Raw genomic sequence first — 21,942 nt, 5'->3', positions numbered from 1 at the left:
CGAATTCAGTTTGTTCAAGAAGAATATTTTCCACAATCAAGGTCTCATTTTGATCGGTCAAAGTGATCTCATCAAGGCCGTATCTGATCATCACTCCTCAATTTCAGCAGTTTCTACCAAAGTCGAAGCCTTGGATTCGAAGCTGGAATTTCTTGATACCAAGATTGAATCTCAATTTCAATCTCTTACAAATATGTCAGACAGAGTTTCGAACCAAGCACCATACTTGGAAATGCTGAATGCGGGAATCCAAACCCTCAAAGGCCGAGTTGATGATCTAATCACTCAATTTAAAGAAAGTGATGCCAAAAAGAGGGAAGACGATAGAGCTGGAGATAGAATTGGAGCGAGTAACAGCAGACCTCATTCTTTTGGAAGGGATCAAAATCCAGATGAAGCTATTTTCAGAGATATTGGAACAAATTAGTTTCATTTTCTTGTCTTGATTTTCTGGATACTAATTGCTTTTATCTGCTTCTTAATCTGCTTTCTCAATTCTACTAACGTTTTAATGGACATCTAGGTTTTGGCATCATCACAAAGGGGGAAATTGTTAGAATTAATTTTGTTGTGGAGATGCTAGTACAAAACCAGTAGATGCTGGCTTAAGTACAAAACCAGTATATGTAAATAAGCAGAAAATCAGAAGCACTTGTTCTGCTAAAACCAGTAGCAGCACTTATCAAGTACTGCTTAATCTACTTAACAAATGACTTCTTAGCTAAAACTAGAACTAGAAGAAATACAAACTCGAAATAAACAATAGCAGAATTTTGCGTATCTCAAGTCTTTAAATATTACCGTTTATCTATTAACGTGATACTAGCATTTATTGCTTCATTAAATGCCATTAAATGTTGTACGGGAACATTTAAGACGGCTTACCATTTTTAGTATGAACTGAGACTGATTGCTTTAATGTATTCTGCAGGGTCCATTTTCAGCAATAAAGCTGAACCACTGAAAAGTCAAAAGAGCCGTTCAGATTTTAGAACGTTGGATGAAGCCTATATATGGAGACGAAGCATTTTTTTTGAAAAAAAAGAAGAGAACGAATCTCAATCAAAAATTTCATTCGAGCATCGCTAGAACTTTCAGTTATCTCAAAAGCTCAACACTGAAAAAGCAGCACATGCTTCATTGCATACATTTGATAATTTGAGATCATTTTGTGCTAGCTATTTTCTTTATCTCTTCTTAAGCTATTTACTTCACTATCTCATTAATAGAAGAATTTGTAACTGGAAAAGAGTCCTTTCCAGAACTTAAGATTATTCAAGTAGTTGAGTTGTAAAACTAAGAGTTTCAGTAGGCGAAGTGTAAGTCCTGTTGAAGTGGGTGTGTACAACTGTTGCACTGTATTCACCAAAGTCTTTTAGTGATACCTCCTGGAAACAGAAGAAGAGGAGACGTAGAAGATTCATCTTCGAACTTCCAGAAACAAACCATGTGCCATCTACCGCTTTTCTGTTTTACTATTTTTCACCCACTAACCAACAGATCGTTTCCGCACATTATCTTGTGATCTACTTGTCTTTAAACTTGAAAAAAAAAACTGCTAGCATTTCTAACAGGATTCTAGCACATCATTCTGAAAAATCGATTAAGTTTGTCGTTGAGTTTATTCACCCCCCCTCTAAACTCAACCCGATCCTCAACAAGATTTAATTCATCAGTGTTGAATGTTTCAAGAACCGAGCTATTGTAGTTCATCGATTTTCCCCCTAACCAATCCCATCAATTGGTATCAGAGCAATTGATGGGATCGGTTAGGGGAAAAATCGATGAACTACAATAGCTCGGTTCTTGAAATATTCAACACAATGAATTAAATCGAGTTTGGTATTCAAACCAAGCGGAAAACACTCGAAATAATCCTTCGTAGAAACCAATTAAATATATTGTAAAGCATTTAAAAATATATGCAAGTTGAATGAGTAAAAATATTTTTTGTTAAAGCATTTTATCAAACACTTGATATGCAACATTTTGGTATTTGAATAACACATAAAATGCTTCAACAATGCTTCTTTAAAACTATGAAAATGATGAGTAAATGCAATAAACAAATAGATACGAATTTGTTTATGGATGTTCGGAGACTTCAAATGCTCCTACGTCACCCCTTCTTCCCCTTGGGAAGGATTCACTAGAAGACTTTGATTTATACAACATCTTGTACAAACCCATTCAGCTAGGACTTACACTACTGCCTAAACTGAACTCCTAGCACTCAAGATTGTAGGCAACACCTCACAATCAGCATAATGTTTAACGTCTCTTATGCAAAGACTACATACACAAGTTTATTGTCTTTGTGCAAGACTCACTCAACTAATCTTTTCAGCTCAAACTCTCTGTATATGTGTAAGTGATTGTGTGAGGAATTTATCATTTACAGTGTACATCTCAAATGTATCCTCACACAAGGGCTTGTGCTCTCAACTAGCTGATTTCTTCATGCTAACTGCCCATGCTTTGAATCCTCTTCAAAAGCTCTTGTTTGATCTTCAAGATGTTGTATTTATAGGCTCCAACACTGATATATACGTTAGACACAAGAATATGACCGTTTGGAAATTTTCTGTACTGTTTCTGGAATTGCAACGGTCAAATTCGTCTTGCTGGACATTTTCCCGACTGGTCAACTCTAGTCAACTCAACTGGTCATTCAGTTCAACTGGTCAGCAGCTGGTTCAGTTCAGTTGGTTCAGTTGGTCTGGTTCAGTTCAACTGGTTCGGTTCAGGTTCAGCTGGTCTGGTTTAGTTCAACTGGTTCGGTTCGGTTGGTCAGCAACTGGTTTAGTTCAACTGGTCAGCAGCTGGTTCAGTTCGGTTGGTTTGGTTCAACTGGTCTTCATCTGGTTCAGTTGGTTCAGTTTCAGCTGGTGTGCTGAAATCAGCCTAGCTGATTTCAGTTTGTGCAGAACCAGTAACTTCATCGTAATTTATCAGCATTTTAAGCTTCGATTCAGACTTTGACTTCTAAAGATGATTTGTAGATCATTGTCTTATCTTTCCAACGCATAATGAATCGCATCATTTGGATAACTGAGCCGAGAGATATGACCAAAATACCGCAGCTGCTCAAACCCAACTGATTGTTGTCTTCGTACGATTAGTTACGATCAGTTGCGATCAGTTTGACCTAGATAACTTCCGATTTTTCCCAACTGACGTGAAATACAACTTGTTCCAAATTGAGTTTTCTAATCAGTCCAGTTGGCGGATTGTTATTTGGATTGTCCAGTTGAGAGACATCTACCAAACACCGAAGCTTGCCAGAAATTCAGTTTGTACAGAATTCGGTTTCAGTTTGCTTCTTGTGTTAACAACTTCACACTTGATTAATATGTTAGAAACACAATAACAAGTTTTGTTAACATCAAAATCAAGATTGCGAACTTGAAAAGTTCCAACAGAAACTCAAGGTGAGAGCCTCACAGTTCGAAGAAGATATAAGAAAAAATCATAGAAGGGGCAAAACAATAAATATGGATCAAGAATTCAATCGTGATATAAGTGCTTCCACTGTCACGAGGAAGGGCATTTCAAAGACGACTGCCCAGATAGAAAAAATAAGTCCCGTGAAAAACTAAAGGATGATGGTGAGGCCGCCGTAGCTTCCGATGAATATGACTCAATAGAAATTCTTGTAATCTCATATCAATACTCGAAGAATGAGTGGATTCTTGACTCGAGTTGTTCACATGTGCTCTATGAAGTCTTGGTTGAGAACATTCACATAACATGATGAAGGACTTGTTCTCCTTGGAAACAATATATCTTGTAAGGTAAAGGGCATTGCAACCATCCCATTAAAAATGCATGATGGTCTTAGAAAAACTTTACACAATGTCAGGTATGTCTCAGAACTCAAACAGAATTTGATATCACTTGGCACTCTTGATTTTAATGGATATGTGTTCATGTATGAAAAAAGGTATTGAGAGTCTCTAAAGGGTTTCTTGTTGTGATGAAGGCAATAAGAAGAGATATTTTCTGCTAGGGAGTACTGCAGCGGGATGTGATTATATGGTTCAAAAGGCTGCAAATACATCAAATCTTTGGAACTTGGGGCTGGGGGCATGTTACTTTAAAGGGGTTTCCCATTCACATCAAGAAAAGTATTTCTTGAAGAAAGTAAGAAAGCTAAATCCACCAATATTTTATAATTCCATTCTTTTTTATTCATTTTTTTCCTACCACTAATGATTAATCATTCATCTGCGCTCGTATTTCAATCTATCTTTTAACATGAAGCCATTTTTTTGCTTGGTCCACGATGGGTTTCTTCAAAAGAGTTTTCATTTTCCTTTCCACTTTGTCCTTCTCTCCATGTCAAGAAATCTTCGACCATAGCCCCTTCCTGAAGCCTCTGATTATCGAATACGTTGAAATCAATTTTGCCCAATTGAAAGATTTTCAGAGTGCAAAAGTTCAATTGAAGTGTACCAATTGGAGAGTTGCTGTGGAGGCTAATAATTTAAGTCCATGGGTGAAAATTCCTGAATATTGTGCTGATTATGTGAAGGAATACATGGTAGGAAAGAGATACAAACTTGATCTTCAAAGTGTTTCCAATTAGTCTGAAAATTTCGCAAGAAGTGTCAGTTTTAATGGAGATGGGAAAGATGCTTGGATTTTTTATATAGATGAGGCTTTATTATTCAATATTCCCTATTATGATGAGCATATTTATGGCTTGGAAATTTTTGATAGCACGAAATTTTATCAGTGGGTTGAGATGGGAACAACACCTGCTATAGAGTCTACTTTGAAGTTTTATGATGAATTTTTTAGCTTGGTAATCAAGGCCTTCCTATTGATTGGTCGAAGTGAATGGTATTGAAATATAACCTTGGCTAATTTGTTGAAAGTTGGATTTCAGGACTGGAACAAGATCACACTGAGCTTAAAATTCAAAAAGATTGGTAGCTAAGATTATTTTCCGTAGCAATTGTATGGGTCATAAAGAACTACTGATGAATGTCTCCCAAAGCAAGGAAAACTTATAGATATTACAAATATGTGGGTTACACGAGTCGAAGTAGCAAGTGACTTGATAAGTGAGTCAATGGCAGATACAACCGGATTGACCAAAGAAAATGGCTATGTGGATATGAAGGAAAGAAGTTGCTACCGACTAAAAACTGGAAGTATAAAAGCTCCAGGAAAAGTGAGGGAAAGACACTTCTTGGGAGAAAGAGATTCAATCAATACCCAAGAAAAAGAAGTAAGAAATGGAGCATGAAGGATTCGATATATGATAAACTTTAGTGACGAGAGTTTATGGAGAAAATATATACTTTTATCTATGCAATTCATATATTGTAAACTTGTGATCAATAAACAAGGGATTGGTTGTTTTTCTGTAGATGTAGGCCTTATTCATATTGGTTTTGTTTGTAACGATATCATATCAACGTCTTGGACGAGATTCAAGATCGTGTACGTTCATTGCTTTTCATCGTAATCCCATTTCCTAACATACATGTCTCCACAATGGTATGATATTATCCACTTTGTATATACATAAAGTCTCTCGCCAACAGACTACATATGAAACATAAATTGTATCTTTTCAAGATCATCAATGAGAAGAAATTTGCATATCCAATCGATGAGTTTGTTAAAATCCTTGATGATTTAGAGAACATCGATGTAAAACTCGATGAAGAAGATAATACATTGATTCTATTAAATGTCCTCCCAAGATTGCATGAAAATTTCAGAGATGCGATGCTATATGGGACAGAACAAACGATTTCACTAGAAGAAGTAAAATCAACTCTTAGAACAAAAGAACTTCAAAGAAAATCTCAACAAAATGGTGAAACTCAAGGTGAGAGCCTCACAGTTCGAAGAAGATATAAGAAAAAATCACAGAAGGGGCAAAACAATAAATATGGATCAAGAATTCAATCGAGATATAAGTGCTTCCACTGTCACGAGGAAGGGCATTTCAAAGGCGACTGCCCAGATAGAAAAAAGAAGTCCCATGAAATACCAAAGGATGATGGTGAGGCCGCCGTAGCTTCCGATGAATATGACTCAATAGAAACTCTTGTAATCTCATATCAATACTCGAAGAATGAGTGGATTCTTGACTCGAGTTGTTCACATGTGCTCTATAAAGTCTTGGTTCAAAACTTTAACATAACATGATGAAGGACTTGTTATCCCTGGAAACAATAAATCTTGTAGGGTAAAGGGCATTTCAACCATCACATTAAAGATGCATGATGGTCTTGAAAGAACTTTACACAATGTCAGGTATGTTTTAGAACTCAAACAGAATTTGATATCACTTCGCACTCTTGATTTTAATGGATATGTGTTCAAGAATGAAAAATAAGTATTGAGAGTGTCTAAAGGGTTTTTTTTGTGATGAAGGCAATATGAAGAGATATTTTCTGCTAGGGAGTACTGCAGCGAGATGTGATTATATGGTACAAAAGGCTGCAAATACATCAAATCTTTGGCACTTGGGGTTGGGGCATGTTACTTCAAAGGGGTTTCCCATTCACATCAGGAAAAGTATTTTTTGAAGAAAGTAAGAAAGTTAAATCCACCAATATTTTATAATTCTTTTCTTTTTGATACATTTTTTTCCTACCACTAATGAATAATCATTCATCTCCGCTCGTATTTCAATCAATCTTTTAACATGAAGCCATTTTTTTGCTTGGTCCAAGATGGGTTTCTTCAAAAGAGTTTTCATTTTCCTTTCCATTTTGTCCTTCTCTCCGTGTCAAGAAATCTTCGACCATGGCCCCTTCCTGAGGCCTCTGATTATCGAATACGCTGAAATCAATTATGCCCAATTGATAGATTTTCAAGAGTGCAGAAGTTCAATTGAAGTGTATCAATTGGAGAGTTGCTGTGGAGGCTAATAATTTAAGTCCATGGGTGAAAATTCCTGAATATTGTGCTGATTATGTGAAGGAATACATGGTAGGAAAGAGATACAAACTTGATCTTCAAAGTGTTTCCAATTAGTCTGAAAATTTTGCAAGAAGTGTCAGTTTTAACGGAGATGGGAAAGATGCTTGGATTTTTTATATAGATGAGGCTTTACTATTCAATATTCTCTACTATGATGAGCATGTTTATGGCTTGGAAATTTTCGATAGCACGAAATTTGATCAGTGGGTTGAGATGGGAACAACATCTGCTGTAGAATCTACTTTGAAGTTATATGATCAATTTTTTAGCTTGGGAATCAAGGCCTTCCTAATTACTGGTCGAAGTGAATGGTATCGAAATATAACCATGCATAATTTGTTGAAAGCATGATTGCAGGACTGGAACAAGATAACACTGAGTTTAAAATTCAAAAGATTGGTAGCTAAGATTATTTCCCGTAGCAATTGTATGGGTCATAAAGAACTGCTGATGAATGTCTCCCAAAGCAAGGAAAGCTTATAGATATAGCAAATATGTGGGTTACACGAGTCGAAGCAGAAAGTTACTTGATAAGTGAGTCAATGGCAGATACAACCGGATTGACCAAAGAAGATGGCTATGTGGATATACAAGAAAGAAGTTTGCTACCGACTAAAAAGTGGAAGTATAAAAGCTCCAGGAAAAGTGAGGGAAAGACACTTCTTGGGAGAAAGAGATTGAATCAACACCAGAGAATAAGAAGTGAGAAATGGAGCATGAAGGATTCAATATAGGATAAACTTTAGTGAAGAGAGTTTATGGAGAAAATATATCCTTTTATCTATGCAATTCCTATCTTGTAAACATGTGATCAATAAACAAGGGATTGGTTGTTTTTTTTGTAGATGTAGGCCTTATTCATATTGGTTTTTTTTTTTGGAACGATATCAGATCAACGTCTTGGATGAGATTCAAGATCCTGTACGTTCATTGTTTTTCATCGTAAACCCATTTCCTAACATACATGTCTCCACAATGGTATGATATTATCCACGTTGTATGTACATAAAGTCTCTCGCCAACAGACTACATATGAAACATAGATTGTATCTGTTCAAGATCATCGATGAGAAGAAATTTGCATATCAAATCGATGAGTTTGTTAAAATCCTTGATGATTTAGAGAACATCGATGTAAAACTCGATGAAGAAGATAATACTTTGATTCTATTAAATGTCCTCCCAAGATTGCATGAAAATTTCAGAGATGCGATGCTATATGGGACAGAACAAATGATTTCACTAGAAGAAGTACAATCAACTATTAGAACAAAAGAACTTCAAAGAAAATCTCAACAAAATGGTGAAACTCAAGGTGAGAGCCTCACAGTTCAAAGAAGATATAAGAAAAAATCACAGAAGGGGCAAAACAATAAATATGGATCAAGAATTCAATCGAGATATAAGTGCTTCCACTGTCATGAGGAAGGGCATTTCAAAGGCGACTGCCCAGATAGAAAAAAGAAGGGAGAATTGTGAGTCAGTCCCCAAACCAAAGGAATCTTTGCCTCAACTCCCTGGAGAGAGAAAAATTTTACATAAGTACCACAAATACCTTTTCCCTATAAAAGATTTTAATTGATTCCCGCGCTTTCAAAAATGATATCAGAGCATGGTTAATTTATTTCAAACACAAGATTTATTATTACAAGAGAAACTAAAATGTTTGAGAAGGAGAATTTCGAACAATTTTGAATCCGAACTTAGGTTCGAGAAAAATAATTTACAAGATTTATTTCAATATTTTGGAATATACACAAGGGCATCTAACTATTGTTAGTTATCAGAAGCAAAAATGGAAGCATCAGCACCCTCAGGTAAATTCTCATGTAAACTTATGATTCAAACAAATAAGTTTCTGGAGATAGTACCAGACTCCTCTAAACTCTCTTTAGATCTTAGAGAAATCCAGAAAACAGTACAAAATTATGGCAACATGCTATATTTTGTACCTCAACGAGTTGAAGAAATCCTTAAAAACCAGGAAGAAATTCTTGGAATATTAAAGAATATTCAAATAAGAATTCAGAAACTAGAACAACAACCAAGTTCTAGTAAAAGAACTTCAGGAGGATGGTTACCACCATCATTTGGCACCGAACCTTTGTTACATCAACAAGAGAAAGCCAGAGTTGTGTCAAAACCATTGACTGAAGAAGAAAAGATAATCAATCTAATTAAATCTGTCTCAGAAAAGAAATTTATCTGATGACAATTTTTGAAAGAATTGGTCTGGAGGATCTACAAGAGCTTGCGGAATCTTTCGCAAATCTCAAAGTTGTAGATCTAAAGATAAACACAGCAGGAGGTGAAATACCTGCTATAACCTGGTCATCTACTCAGGAACCACCAAGGGAAAGTGTGGGATCTCAGAATGTTAACATGAGAGAATCTCAATCTGATTTCCATACTGGTGGAGGATGACACCCAGCGGGAACAAGGACAAGGAGAAATCAAATTCCCTTGCACCAAACACCCTATGGGAAAACTATTTTAGATCCTATACATCCTTATGGGGTTATGCTTAACATTGATGTATTAGATTTCAAAAACAGAGAAGATCTTATAGATGACTGGACATCAGCTATGAGAATCGCAGCAGGAACACTTGATCTCAACAAAGAAGGATTCATTAAACTTTTGGAAATGAGTCTTATGGGATCAGTGAAAATTTCTTGGGACATGACTTCATTAGAAATGAAAGAGTCAGTCCTGGCCGGAGAATCTCCGAGTGAGATAGCCGGAAAAATGGCTACCCTATTTAAAGCACAATTTATAGGGGTAGACTATTTTAACAGTCAAGATACAGAGAAGAAGAAGAAATATACTCAGGCTCTGTATAATCTTGAATTACATGATATATGTCTAGTAGATGAATACATTATGTTATTCACTAAATATCGATGGAATTCAGGAGTCGAAGAAGATATAGCTATGCAGCTTTTCTTCGCAAAAATGCCAAGTCCCTTGAGAGAAATGCTCCTAAGGGAATACGTACCAGGTAATCCAGATACGTTGGCAAGAAGAGCCTCTTTCTTTAAAGGAAAATTGGCAGAATGGTGCCATACAAAAGAATTACAAACGCTTAAGGGGTATCAACAAAAAGAACTCCTTTGTGTTGTAAAGAGAATGATCTTCCAACAATTATTGGAAGTAAACCACAGAAGCATAAGAGGAAAAGTTTTAGGACTCATCCTTATGCTCGAAGTGGAAGAAGTTCTTGGAAACCAAGAACTGTTTGGTCTAAACAAAAAGCCAGATCTTATAAATATGGACAAAGAAGTGGACCATCAAGAAGTAGGATATCATCCCAAGCATCGAATACATCTCGAAGCACAGGGAGAACACCTACGAAGAAAACTTTCAGAAGAGCTCATACTAGAGCTAATGAAAGTTTCAAGGATCGTAATTGCTGGACATGTGGAGCAAGAGGTCATATCTCGACCAACTATCCAGAAAATGAAAAAAGAGGTATTAAACGCTTCGATCCAACCTCGGATATTGAAGAAGCAGTTTATTACCAAGATATTGTTCAGGTTTACAGATTCGAGGACATTGCCTCGGATGAAAGTATATATGAAGAAGAAGAGGTCTTAAGTCTGGGAGAATTTGATGGAACAGAATCGGAATATGACTGAGGACGAAATCTTTCGACACGAAACACATGAAGATTTGTCTGGATTCTTCAGCCAGACAACAATATCTCACAATATGGTCCAAAGGATCATGAGAGAAAATCCTAGTCTACAGAGATATCAAGGATTCTCTGCAGGACGGGTAGAAAAGTTCTTAGGAAGTCTTAGCCTAAGAAACAGAAAGCATTATCTAATCTATAAAGTTTCTAGAAGGGAAATGGCAATCCCAATGGAACTTACGGGAAATAGAATGGAGATACAGTTAATTCCTTCTGAAGAAATTAAGGCGGAATTACAAAAACTCAAGAAAGAAGTAGCAAGGACTATGTCCTGGATTCATATTGGAGCAATCCATATTATGATAAAGGCTACTTTCAAAGAAGGGATAGATTCACCTATTGATATTGCTATATGCGATAAAAGAATGGGGAATCTACAAGATTCAGTACTGGGAACAATCTCAGGAAATCTCTGTGCAGGAAAGATTGTAGGAGTAATATATCCAAGAATAGCCTACAACCTGGCAGATCGAGATTTCAGCCGAGCCTTGACATTGCACCAAAATTTCAAGGAAAAGAGGATGATAAAAGAAGGTAATAGACCATATTTTATAACTTATCAGATTTCATATGCTCTATCTAATATACATCATTCTGAGTTGTTTATTAGAAACGAGTTCATTGAAATACCCGAGATATTCAGAAAAGTTGCTCATGCAATTTATCCAGAACGAGTTGAGTTTCCTTTAATACAGGAAACATATATCCAAATACAAGACAAACCAATTCTACTAAGGAATCAAAGTCTTAGATTGGAATCAAGAAGACTATCTTTTCAGGGAGATGGAATTACGAGTTACAGGTGGGGAAAAACGACTGTCATAGAAACCCAACAGGAGCTGAAAAGTTTTTCTACAATGGGAAAACTTAGATGCCCAGAAGGGTGGAAGGAAATAGAAATAGTATTTGATATTACAAAGCAAAGGAATCAATTTTCTTGTAATTCAATATACTATTTGGAACAACCCATGATTGGAACTTACCAAGGACTTATCAATATCGGAGAATTGGAAGTTCATATTCAAGGAATTCCAGGGAAAGAATTAGATCGACTAATTCTTGGACTAGAGTTTCTCGAGTAACACAAACCTTGGAAACGACTAGAGTATGGAATGGAGTTTATGGCAGATGATAAGATGTGGAAAATACAATGACCACAAGTCCATTCTCCATATACATTCTAGTAGGAATGTTGTATGAACAATATAAGGCAGAATATTTTGCTGCTTATATTGATTCAGGTGCTGGAATATGTACAGCAAAACGAGGAGTTTTTCCAAATAATTTGGAAAAAGAATTACCAAAGATTGCTGGAAGAGATTTTTCCAGAAGATTCTTAATCTTATGTATAGGGATTAAGATGACTGAAATCATGATTGGCGGTGCTGGACAAACACCTTGGTACAAGGTAAAGACACCACCAATTTATTTTCATGATACAGGAGCTGACATATTGCTAGGAAATAATTTCCTACAGATGTTCAAATCCTATACTCAAGTAAATGAGACTAGACGATTAGTGTTTATAACACCCTGTGATCACAAAATCATAGTCCAGAGACTAAAAGAGGCATTTTACAGAAAATTACCGATCCAATTTCGCAGCAAGCGTGGTGATTCAGGACAACTTCTGAACCCAAAAATGAAGGATTCTAGACGGTTTGGAGAAACAATGCTCCAGTTAAGAGCAGATCAAATACTCCAACCAGAAGATATAGAATGCCTTAAGATAACTCTACAAACGAATTAAATAAAGTTCGAATCTAAGGTATCATTGGAAAATTTCAAGAAGAGGATCAAAGAAAATTACAATGAAGATCCCTTGGCATGGTGGGACAAAAATCAACTCAAAGCTTGCCTTAACATTAAGAAAGGCAAAGAGTATGAATTTGTCCGTTGCAAACCTATCCCAATGAATATCATTGATCAAAGGGATATGCAGATTATAATCAAGGAACATCTGGACCTTGGTTTAATCAAAGCAGGTATGTCACCATATAGTAGTCCAGGCTTTCTGGTAAGAAACCATGGTGAGATAAAATCAAAAAAACCCATATTGGTTATTAATTATCAAGAAATTAATAAGATTCTGGAGTTTGATTGGTATTTTATACCTAATAGAGAACACTTGATTAGTTGCATACGCAACGCCAAGATATTCTCTAAGTTCGACTGTAAGTCTGGATTTTACCAAATTCGAATGCAGGAAGAAAGCAAGAAATTCACAGCTTTCTCCACACCTCAAGGACATTATATTTTGGAAGTATTACCAATGGGATTGGCTAATTCACCCCAGATATTTCAAAGGAAAATGGATAATCTTTTTAAAGATTATTTTAAATTTATGTTTGTTTATATTGACGATGTTTTAATAGCATCTAGAAATATGGATGAACATGTTAAACACTTAGAGATTTTCTCTAAGGTTTGTAAAAAAGAAGGACTGGTTTTATCTGAAAAGAAAGCAGTCATTGCAACAAGAAAGATTGAATTCCTCGGAATTGAAATCGATGAGTCAGGAATAATTCTGCAAGACCACATTGTCGAAAAGGTGCAAAATTTTCCAGAAAGTCTCAAAGATAAGAAACAACTTCAAAGTTTTTTGGGAGTTGTTAATTTTGCTGGGATGTTTATAAAAAACCTAGCAAAACACAGGAAAGTGTTTAGTCCATTATTGAAAAAAGATGCAAGATTTATATGGACAAAAGAACACACAGAAGCACTTGTCTATTTAAAGGAGATTTGTAGAAATCTTCCAAAAATGGCTATTCCTCAAGACGAAGATGATCTGGTATTATATACAGATGCTAGTGATCATTGGTGGGCAGCAGTTCTTACTAAGCTCAAACCAGATGGAGAACAACCATGCAGATATTGTGGTGGTTTATTCTCCAAAGCAGAAGCCATCAGATGGAATATCAACGAGAAGGAATTTTATGCAGTAAAAAGGGCTTTTGAAAAATGGCCATTATTTTTACTTACAAAGAAATTTACTATGAAATTTGATAACACTCAGGTAAAAGCTTTCTTAAGGAATAGAATTGAGTCTAAACCTGAGAAGGCCAGATTATTAAGGTGGCATGCACTATGTCAGAATTATATTTTTGATATTGTGATAATAAAATCTCATTAAAATATTCTTGCAGATTTTTTAACAAGAGATGGACAGCGGTGATATCGATGTCATCATCAAGATGCAGAGGCATTTGAAGGAACACGTTGAAATGCTTCAAAACGAGTTTAACAAACTGGTCTTAAACGCAGAAGTTACGGGAAGACTACAACAAGCCGATAAGAGAGTTGTCTCTGATCGAATTACAGGATGCTTACAGGCTTATATTCAGTTATGATCTGTAACACAAAGGCCTATCCTCCAAGGCATTGAGAAGCCATTGGTTTCCCAAATGGAGAGTTTTCGAGTACAGGACTCTATACCTGGAGCAGGGGATTCTAGTACCCCTAGCACAAGTGTTAAGTCGGGATCATCTCCAGATGAGTCGGCTGAAACAAAAATTGAGACTCCTGATCCTTATCTTGAGTCCTCAAGTCAACCCTCCACCTCACGGATTGAAGAGGGAGAAATCAACCTTAGGCTTCGTACTGACAAAGGCAAATCTAAGGTTGGTATTAATGAAGTTGCAATTTCTCCATTTCAGGTTTACCAACAAAACTTGGAGAAATTAAAAACAAGAGTTGGCATTAACCCAGCTACCAATAGGGTTGATGTTTCAGGGAAATATCCTAGGGTATGGATGAAACCTAATTCATATCCCAAGGAGGTCAAAACCTGGTATGAATTCGGGACTCTTGCCTCAGTTTATACCACATCACACAGCTATCTGGAAATCTCAGGATTACCTAAATGGATCTAGGAAGCTGTTCATGAAACTTGGGCGAATAACGATTATTTGTCCAGAGGAGATGTTTTGGAGCTATACTTTTTCAGTGCAGCACCAGAACCAGCAGGAAAAGGTTCACATGAAGCCTTTCATTTCATCAAGTTAAGGAGGCCAGATACAAACATTCAGAAATTTATCAAGAACCCTCCAACATAAGAAACACCCCTGGTTGCTTTAATAACTGAAGACGATATTTCAACTAGAAGAGCATGGGGTTTATGGGTCTGTCTCACTGAGATGGACAAATTCAAGTTTCCATTTAAGTTTTATCAAAATTCTTTAAATGGATTGTTCATGTTAAATACAATGATAGGAAAAACCACAAGTTTTGCAGAAGAAATATTTGAAAAGAAAAGAAATCTTCTGTGGAACAGCAAGCTGTCGGCAAGTAAAGAGACTCGTCGAAAATTCTGCAATATGGCACATGTAGGAAAATGGTCAGAAAACATCTGTCCTGAATGCCAGAATCAGAAAGAACCGGAGTTCGATAAAGGTTTCAAACCAAGATCTGATCGGAAATATTTTACCGAAACAAGGACAAGCAGGGAAGGACCACAATCACATTTTCCTCAAGGAAACAAAAAGTCAAAGATTCCTCGACAAAGTTAAAAGAAACATGTGATCATCCCACCAAGAAAAGAAGGACCACCATGTGAAAAATCATGTAGGTGGAATTCAAGGACCACCAATAATCGGTGGAAAAAGAACAAAGACCACCAATAATAGGTGGAAAATGACAAAGGATATTGGATTCCTTATCTTTAAAGATAATGGAAATCTGATAAACGGACAAGAAAACTGGACCCAAGTAACATACTATAAATAAGAGTAAATGGGAACTAGTGAAACATACCAAAAGAAACCTAAAGAAAATGTATTACACATATCTAAAGGTTTTAAAAAGAAGGATCAAGTATAAGAGAAAAGAGGCGGATTCTCTTAAATGGCTAGTCCAACGATTCCAGGAAAAAGGAGATGAGATTACCGCAGATCTCTTACATACTCATCGTTATTGGTATCTTGGAGAGGTAAAAGAAGATGAGAAGTTAATTTCTAGATTAATAATCTAGAAAAAGACGGGAACATCTCAAGGGACCACTCAACCACAACATGGTCCATAAGCAAGCTGTAAAGGTTTATGAAGATTTGAAATCTGAAGTTCAAATCCGAAGAAGCCTTCTATAAATAAGGTAGGAAGAAAGAAGTGGAGATCATCAAACATTTTCCTCATTTCTTTCAACAATAAATTGTAATATTTTCTTTCTAGTTTATGTGTTCGGCTACTACAAGTAGCTAAACAAGTTTCTCCTCCTCTACAGGAGGTTTCAATGTAATAAATAAATGTTTGTGTTTGAATAAAGAGATTTTTGCTCTCAGCCCCTCTCAAGTATTATTTTCAAAATTTTATCTTTTACTATACACTCTAAGATAGGAAACAAATTAGAGTTGTGTCAAGTACTGCTGAAGGAATCTGCGTCGGTAACCATCGGTTGCGATCGCGTGGTTGGATTGTGAGGAGCAGTTCGTAAAATACGGTGGATATAACCCGGTGGTCCTCCGGTCAAAGAGGTAAAAGATTTAATTTTATTTTACGGAAGCATGATGGGCCAATACTTTAAAAAGAAAAATCAATTATTAAAATATAGGAATAAGGGTATTTTGGGAAAGAGGGAGTGGAAAGAAAGTATAGGGTCAAACGGGTACTGAATGCAAATTTTCCCAAAAAAGAAGTCCCTTGAAAAACCAAAGGATGATGATGACGCCGCCGTAGCTTCCGATGAATATGACTCAATAGAAACTCTTATAATCTCATTTCAATACTCGAAGAATGAGTAGATTCTTGACTCGAGTTGTTCACATGTGCTCTATGAAGTCTTGGTTCAAAACTTTCACATAACTTGATGAAGGACTTGTTCTCCTTGGAAACAATAAATTATGTAGGGTAAAGGGCATTGCAACCATCACAATAAAAATGCATGATGGTCTTGAAAGAACTTTACACAATGTCATATATGTCTCAGAACTCAAACAGAATTTGATATCACTTGGCACTTTTAATTTGAATGGATATGTGTTCAAGTATGAAAAAGAAATATTGAGAGTGTCTAAAGGGTTTCTTGTTGTGATGAAGGTAATAAGAAGAGATATTTTCTGCTAGGGAGTACTGCAGGGGGATGTGATTATATGGTCCAAAAGGCTGCAAATACATCAAATCTTTGCCTCTTGGGGCTGGGGCATGTTACTTTAAAGAGGTTTCCCATTCACATCAAGAATTCCCATTGACATCAAGAAAAATATTTCTTGAAGAAAGTAAGAAAGTTAAATCCAACAATATTTTATAATTCCATTCTTTTTGATACATTTTTTCCTACCACTATTGATTAATCATTCATCTCCACTCGTATTTTAATCAATCTTTTAACATGAAGCCATTTTTTTGCTTGGTCCACAATGGGTTTGTTCAAAATAGTTTTCATTTTCCTTTCCATTTTGTCCTTCTCTCTGTGTCAAGAAATCTTCGACCATAGCCCCTTCCTGAGGCCTCTGATTATCGAATACGCTGAAATCAATTATGCCCAATTGAAAGATTTTCACAGTGCAGAAGTTCAATTGAAGTGTACCAAATGGAGAGTTGCTGTGGAGGCTAATAATTTAAGTCCATGGGTGAAAATTCCTGAAGATTTTGCTGATTATGTGAAGGAATACATGGTAGGAAAGAGATACAAACTTGATCTTCAAAGTGTTTCTAATTATTCTGAAAATTTTGCAAGAAGTGTCAGTTTTAATGGAGATGGGAAAGATGCTTGGATTTTTTATATAGATGAGGCTTTACTATTCAATATTTCCTATTATGATGAGCATGTTTATGGCTTGGAAATTTTTTAGCACGAAATTTGATCAGTGGTTTGAAATGGGAACAACGCCTGCTGTAGAGTCTATTTTGAAGTTATATGATGAATTTTTTAGCTTGGGAATCAAGGCCTTCATATTGACTGGTCGAAGTGAATGGTATCGAAATATAACCATGCATAATTTGTTGAATGCTGGATTTCAGGACTGGAAAAAGATCACACTGAGCTTAAAATTCAAAAGATTGGTAGCTAAGATTATTTTCCCTAGCAATTGTATGGGTCATAAAGAACTGCTGATGAATGTCTCCCAAAGGAAGGAAAACTTATAGATATAGCAAATATGTGGGTTACACGAGTCGAAGCAGCAAGTGACTTGATAAGTGAGTCAATGGCAGATACGACCGGATTGACCATAGAAGATGGCTATGTAGATATGAAGGAAAAAAGTTGCTACCGACTTAAAAGTTGAAGTATAAAAGCTCCAGGAAAAGTGAGGTACAGACACTTCTTGGGAGAAAGAAAATCAATCAATACCCAAGAAAAATAAGTGAGAAATGGAGCATCAAGGATTCAATATAGGATAAACTTTAGTGAAGAGAGTTTATGGAGAAAATATATCTTTTTATCTATGCAATTCATATCTTGTAAACTTGTGATCAATAAACAAGGGATTGGTTGTTTTTCTGTAGATGTATGCCTTATTCATATTTGTTTTTGTTTGGAACGATACTATATCAACGTCTTGGACGAGATTTAAGATCCTTTACGTTCATTGCTTTTCATCGTAAACCCATTTCCTAACATACATGTCTCCACAATGTTATGATATTATCCACTTTGTATATACATAAAGTCTCTCGCCAACAGACTACATATGAAACATAAATTGTATCTTTATAAGATCATCAATGAGAAGAAATTTGCATATCCAATCGATGAGTTTGTTAAAATCCTTGATGATTTAGAGAACATCGATGTAAAACTCGGTGAAGAAGATAATACATTGATTCTATTAAATGTCCTCCCAAGATTGCATGAAAATTTCAGAGATGCGATGCTATATGGGACAGAACAAACGATTTCACTAGAAGAAGTACAATCAACTATTAGAACAAAAGAACTTCAAAGAAAATCTCAACAAAATGGTGAAACTCAAGGTGAGAGCCTCACAGTTCGATGAAGATATAAGAAAAAATCAAAGAAGGGGCAAAACAATAAATATGGATTAAGAATTCAATCGAGATATAAGTGCTTCCACTGTCACGAGGAAGGGCATTTCAAAGGCGACTGCCCAGATAGAAAAAAGAAGTCCCGTGAAAAACCAAAGGATGATGGTGACGCCGCCGTAGCTTCCGATGAATATGACTCAATAAAAACTCTTGTAATCTCGTATCAATACTCGAAGAATGAGTGGATTCTTGACTCGAGTTGTTCACATGTGCTCTATAAAGTCTTGGTTCAAAACATTCACATAACATGATGAAGGACTTGTTCTCCTTGGAAACAATAAATCTTGTAGGGTAAAGGGTATTGCAACCATCACATTAAAGATGCATTATGGTCTTGAAAGAACTTTACACAATGTCATGTATGTCTCAGAACTCAAACAGAATTTGATGTCACTTGGCACTCTTGATTTGAATGGATATGTGTTCAAGTATGAAAAAGAAGTATTGAGAGTGTCTAAAGGGTTTCTTGTTGTGATGAAGGCAATAAGAAGAGATATTTTCTCCTAGGGAGTACTCCAGCGGGATGTGATTATATGGTCCAAAAGGCTGCAAATACATCAAATCTTTGGCACTTGGGGCTGGGGCATGTTACTTTAAAGGGGTTTCCCATTCACATTAAGAATTCACATTCACATCAATAAAAGTATTTCTTGAAGAAAGTAAGAAAGTTAAATACACCAATATTTTATAATTCCATTCTTTTTGATACACTTTTTTCCTACCACTAATAATTAATCATTCATCTCCACTCGTATTTCAATCAATCTTTTAACATGAAGCCATTTTTTTGCTTGGTCCACGATGGGTTTCTTCAAAAGAGTTTTCATTTTCCTTTCCATTTTGTCCTTCTCTCCGTGTCAAGAAATCTTCGGCCACAGCCCCTTCCTGAGGCTTCTGATTATCGAATACATTGAAATAAATGATGCCCAATTGAAAGATTTTCAGAGTGCAGAAGTTCAATTGAAGTGTACCAATTGGAGAGTTGATATAGAGGCTAATAATTTAAGTCCATGGGTGAAAATTCTTGAATATTGTGCCGATTATGTGAAGGAATACATGGTAGGAAAGAGATACAAACTTGATCTTCAAAGTTTTTCTAATTAGTCTGAAAATTTTGCAAGAAGTGTCAATTTTAATGGAGATGGGAAAGATGCTTGGATTATTTATATAGATGAGGCTTTACTATTCAATATTCCCTATTATGATGAGCATGTTTATGGCTTGGAAATTTTTGATAGCACGAAATTTGATCAGTGGGTTGAGATGGGAACAACACCTGCAGTAGAGTCTACTTTGAAGTTATATGATGAATTTTTTAGCTTGGGAATCAAGGCCTTTCTATTGACTGGTCGAAGTGAATGGTATCGAAATATAACCATGCATAATTTATCGAATGCTGGATTTCAGGACCGGAACAAGATCGCACTGAGTTTAAAATTGAAAAGATTGGTAGCTAAGATTATTTTTCGTAGCAATTAAAATGCTTATTTGATTATGCAACTAAGTTTTTTTCTTGTCTGATCATTTTTGTTATGATGTTTTTTCTTTAGGTTCTTGCTTATGTTTCACAAGTGCACAAAGTTGTACTTCCTGAAAGTTTGGTTGATCATGAAACCATAGCCAGGTATAAATAAATATAAATATATACATGTATATATATATGTGCTGGACATACTCGGCAGATGTTTTGTTTCTCCATCTTGCCTATAGAGTACTTATATTTTATGCCTACCTTGTATTTTCATATGATCATCTCTTGTACCATCTTGGTGCAGTAATGTTTATTATCATCAAAATCTTGCCAGATAAAAGGTAGTACTATAAGGTGCCAAAATCCAGAGTATAAGCAGAAAATGATTGCTGCCATTAATGTTGTTAGAGTGAGAGGTGATTCTGTTGGATGCACGGTCACCTGCATTGTCAGGAATTTTCCACGGGTAACGCTTTATCCTCAACCCTATCAAATTTTAAATTTTTTATATATGAATCCTCTTAACGCATGTTTATCTTTTTAGAGTCGTGAATCTAAGGCCTTTCAAGAAATTGCAGCAGTGTTGGCCAAATGTGTTATGACTTTTTCTTCAACAGAGGGTTTTGAAATTGGCAGAGGATTCACAGGTGCGAAATCTTACGTGTTTTGGATTTAAATTCCTTTTGATGTCCGGATGATTGCTTTCAAGTGTTTTGTAAATTATTCAACTTAGCTAAGCGCATGCATTAAAATTTAATATTCTTTCGTGGAAACTCTACCAGGCAATGAGTATAGTGATAAGCCTGGCCAATCTGGTGGGATAAAGGTATTGATTTTTTAAAAAAAAATTGAGAACTGTTGTGAAAAAGTAAAAATTTATGGTAAAAAGTAAAAATCTCAAACTCTCAAAATTTACTAAACTACACACTTTATAATATTTTTCTCTCTACTCAATTGTGAATTTCTTCACAAATGGTGAGCCTATTTATAGAATTTCTTTACAAATAATCAAAAAATAAAATACATCATTACCTACATCATCACACACAAATTTCTAATTTTTACAACTCTTATTTTCAACATTCAAATATTCAATACACACATTTTAAATATTATTTTTCAACACTTCCCCTTGTGATGTTGATTATAATGATTGTCTTCATTACGTGTTTTTATACTGTCTTGTTAAAAACCTTACTAGAAAAAACTCATTGGGATAAAAACCATAGTAAGGGAAAAAGAGTGCAGTCACGTAAACTCCCCCTCATGTTGACACGAACAATTCTTCACAAATTTCGTAGATTGCGCATCCCAATATTATATATGTGCTTTCTGAATATTGACGTAGGAAGTGCCTTTGTGAAGAGATCTAATGAGTTTTCACTTGATTGAATGTGACGAACATCAATACATTTATTCTTCTCAAACTCCTTTGTAACGTCTACTAATTTTTAAAATGCGGAAAATTTTTTTTTTTCTATTTTTTTATTCTGCTCTCATTTTAAAAATAACATTTAAAATGATCATATTTATTTAGCAATGAAAATAACGCAGTTAAAAATAACCAACAACAATGCAAACGTAAATGAGTAAAAATCATGAAAATTCTCAACGTAAATGAAATGTTTAACTCCTCTCCAAAAACCATCACTCGAAATGCGGAAAAACGCGCGGTCCTCGGGTTATGTCACCGCACCAGGACTGCCTACTCAGAGTTCAGCACCTTCTGTCTCTTGTTCAATATGCTCACCTGCATCACACACGCCTAGTGAGTCTAAAGACTCAACACACATGTACCAGTAATAACAAGTACATATACGTAGTACACAGCAGTAAAAAATAGCATAAT

The 21,942-nt window shown here is 35.6% G+C and overlaps 1 long non-coding RNA gene and 4 pseudogenes across 1 annotated transcript; all 5 read left to right on the top strand.

Annotated features, from left to right (window-relative positions):
• Window positions 1-4,285: 4,285 nt before the first annotated feature.
• Window positions 4,286-4,942, top strand: LOC142525992 (acid phosphatase 1 pseudogene; annotated as a pseudogene).
• Window positions 4,943-6,698: 1,756 nt separating this feature from the next.
• Window positions 6,699-8,427, top strand: LOC142525991 (acid phosphatase 1 pseudogene; annotated as a pseudogene).
• An 8,565-nt stretch (window positions 8,428-16,992) lies between these two features.
• Window positions 16,993-17,722, top strand: LOC142525989 (acid phosphatase 1 pseudogene; annotated as a pseudogene).
• Window positions 17,723-19,264: 1,542 nt separating this feature from the next.
• LOC142525988 (acid phosphatase 1 pseudogene) lies at window positions 19,265-20,101 on the top strand (annotated as a pseudogene).
• Window position 20,102: 1 nt separating this feature from the next.
• LOC142527648 (uncharacterized) lies at window positions 20,103-20,942 on the top strand. The gene is made up of 3 exons (XR_012815495.1): window positions 20,103-20,559; window positions 20,638-20,740; window positions 20,876-20,942. It is a non-coding gene; the product is annotated as an uncharacterized LOC142527648 (long non-coding RNA).
• Window positions 20,943-21,942: the final 1,000 nt, after the last annotated feature.

The sequence above is a fragment of the Primulina tabacum genome, chromosome 15 (assembly GCF_025594145.1).
Source record: "Primulina tabacum isolate GXHZ01 chromosome 15, ASM2559414v2, whole genome shotgun sequence".
Lineage (NCBI taxonomy): Eukaryota > Viridiplantae > Streptophyta > Magnoliopsida > Lamiales > Gesneriaceae > Primulina > Primulina tabacum.
This window is presented reverse-complemented; position numbering and strand designations above follow the sequence as displayed.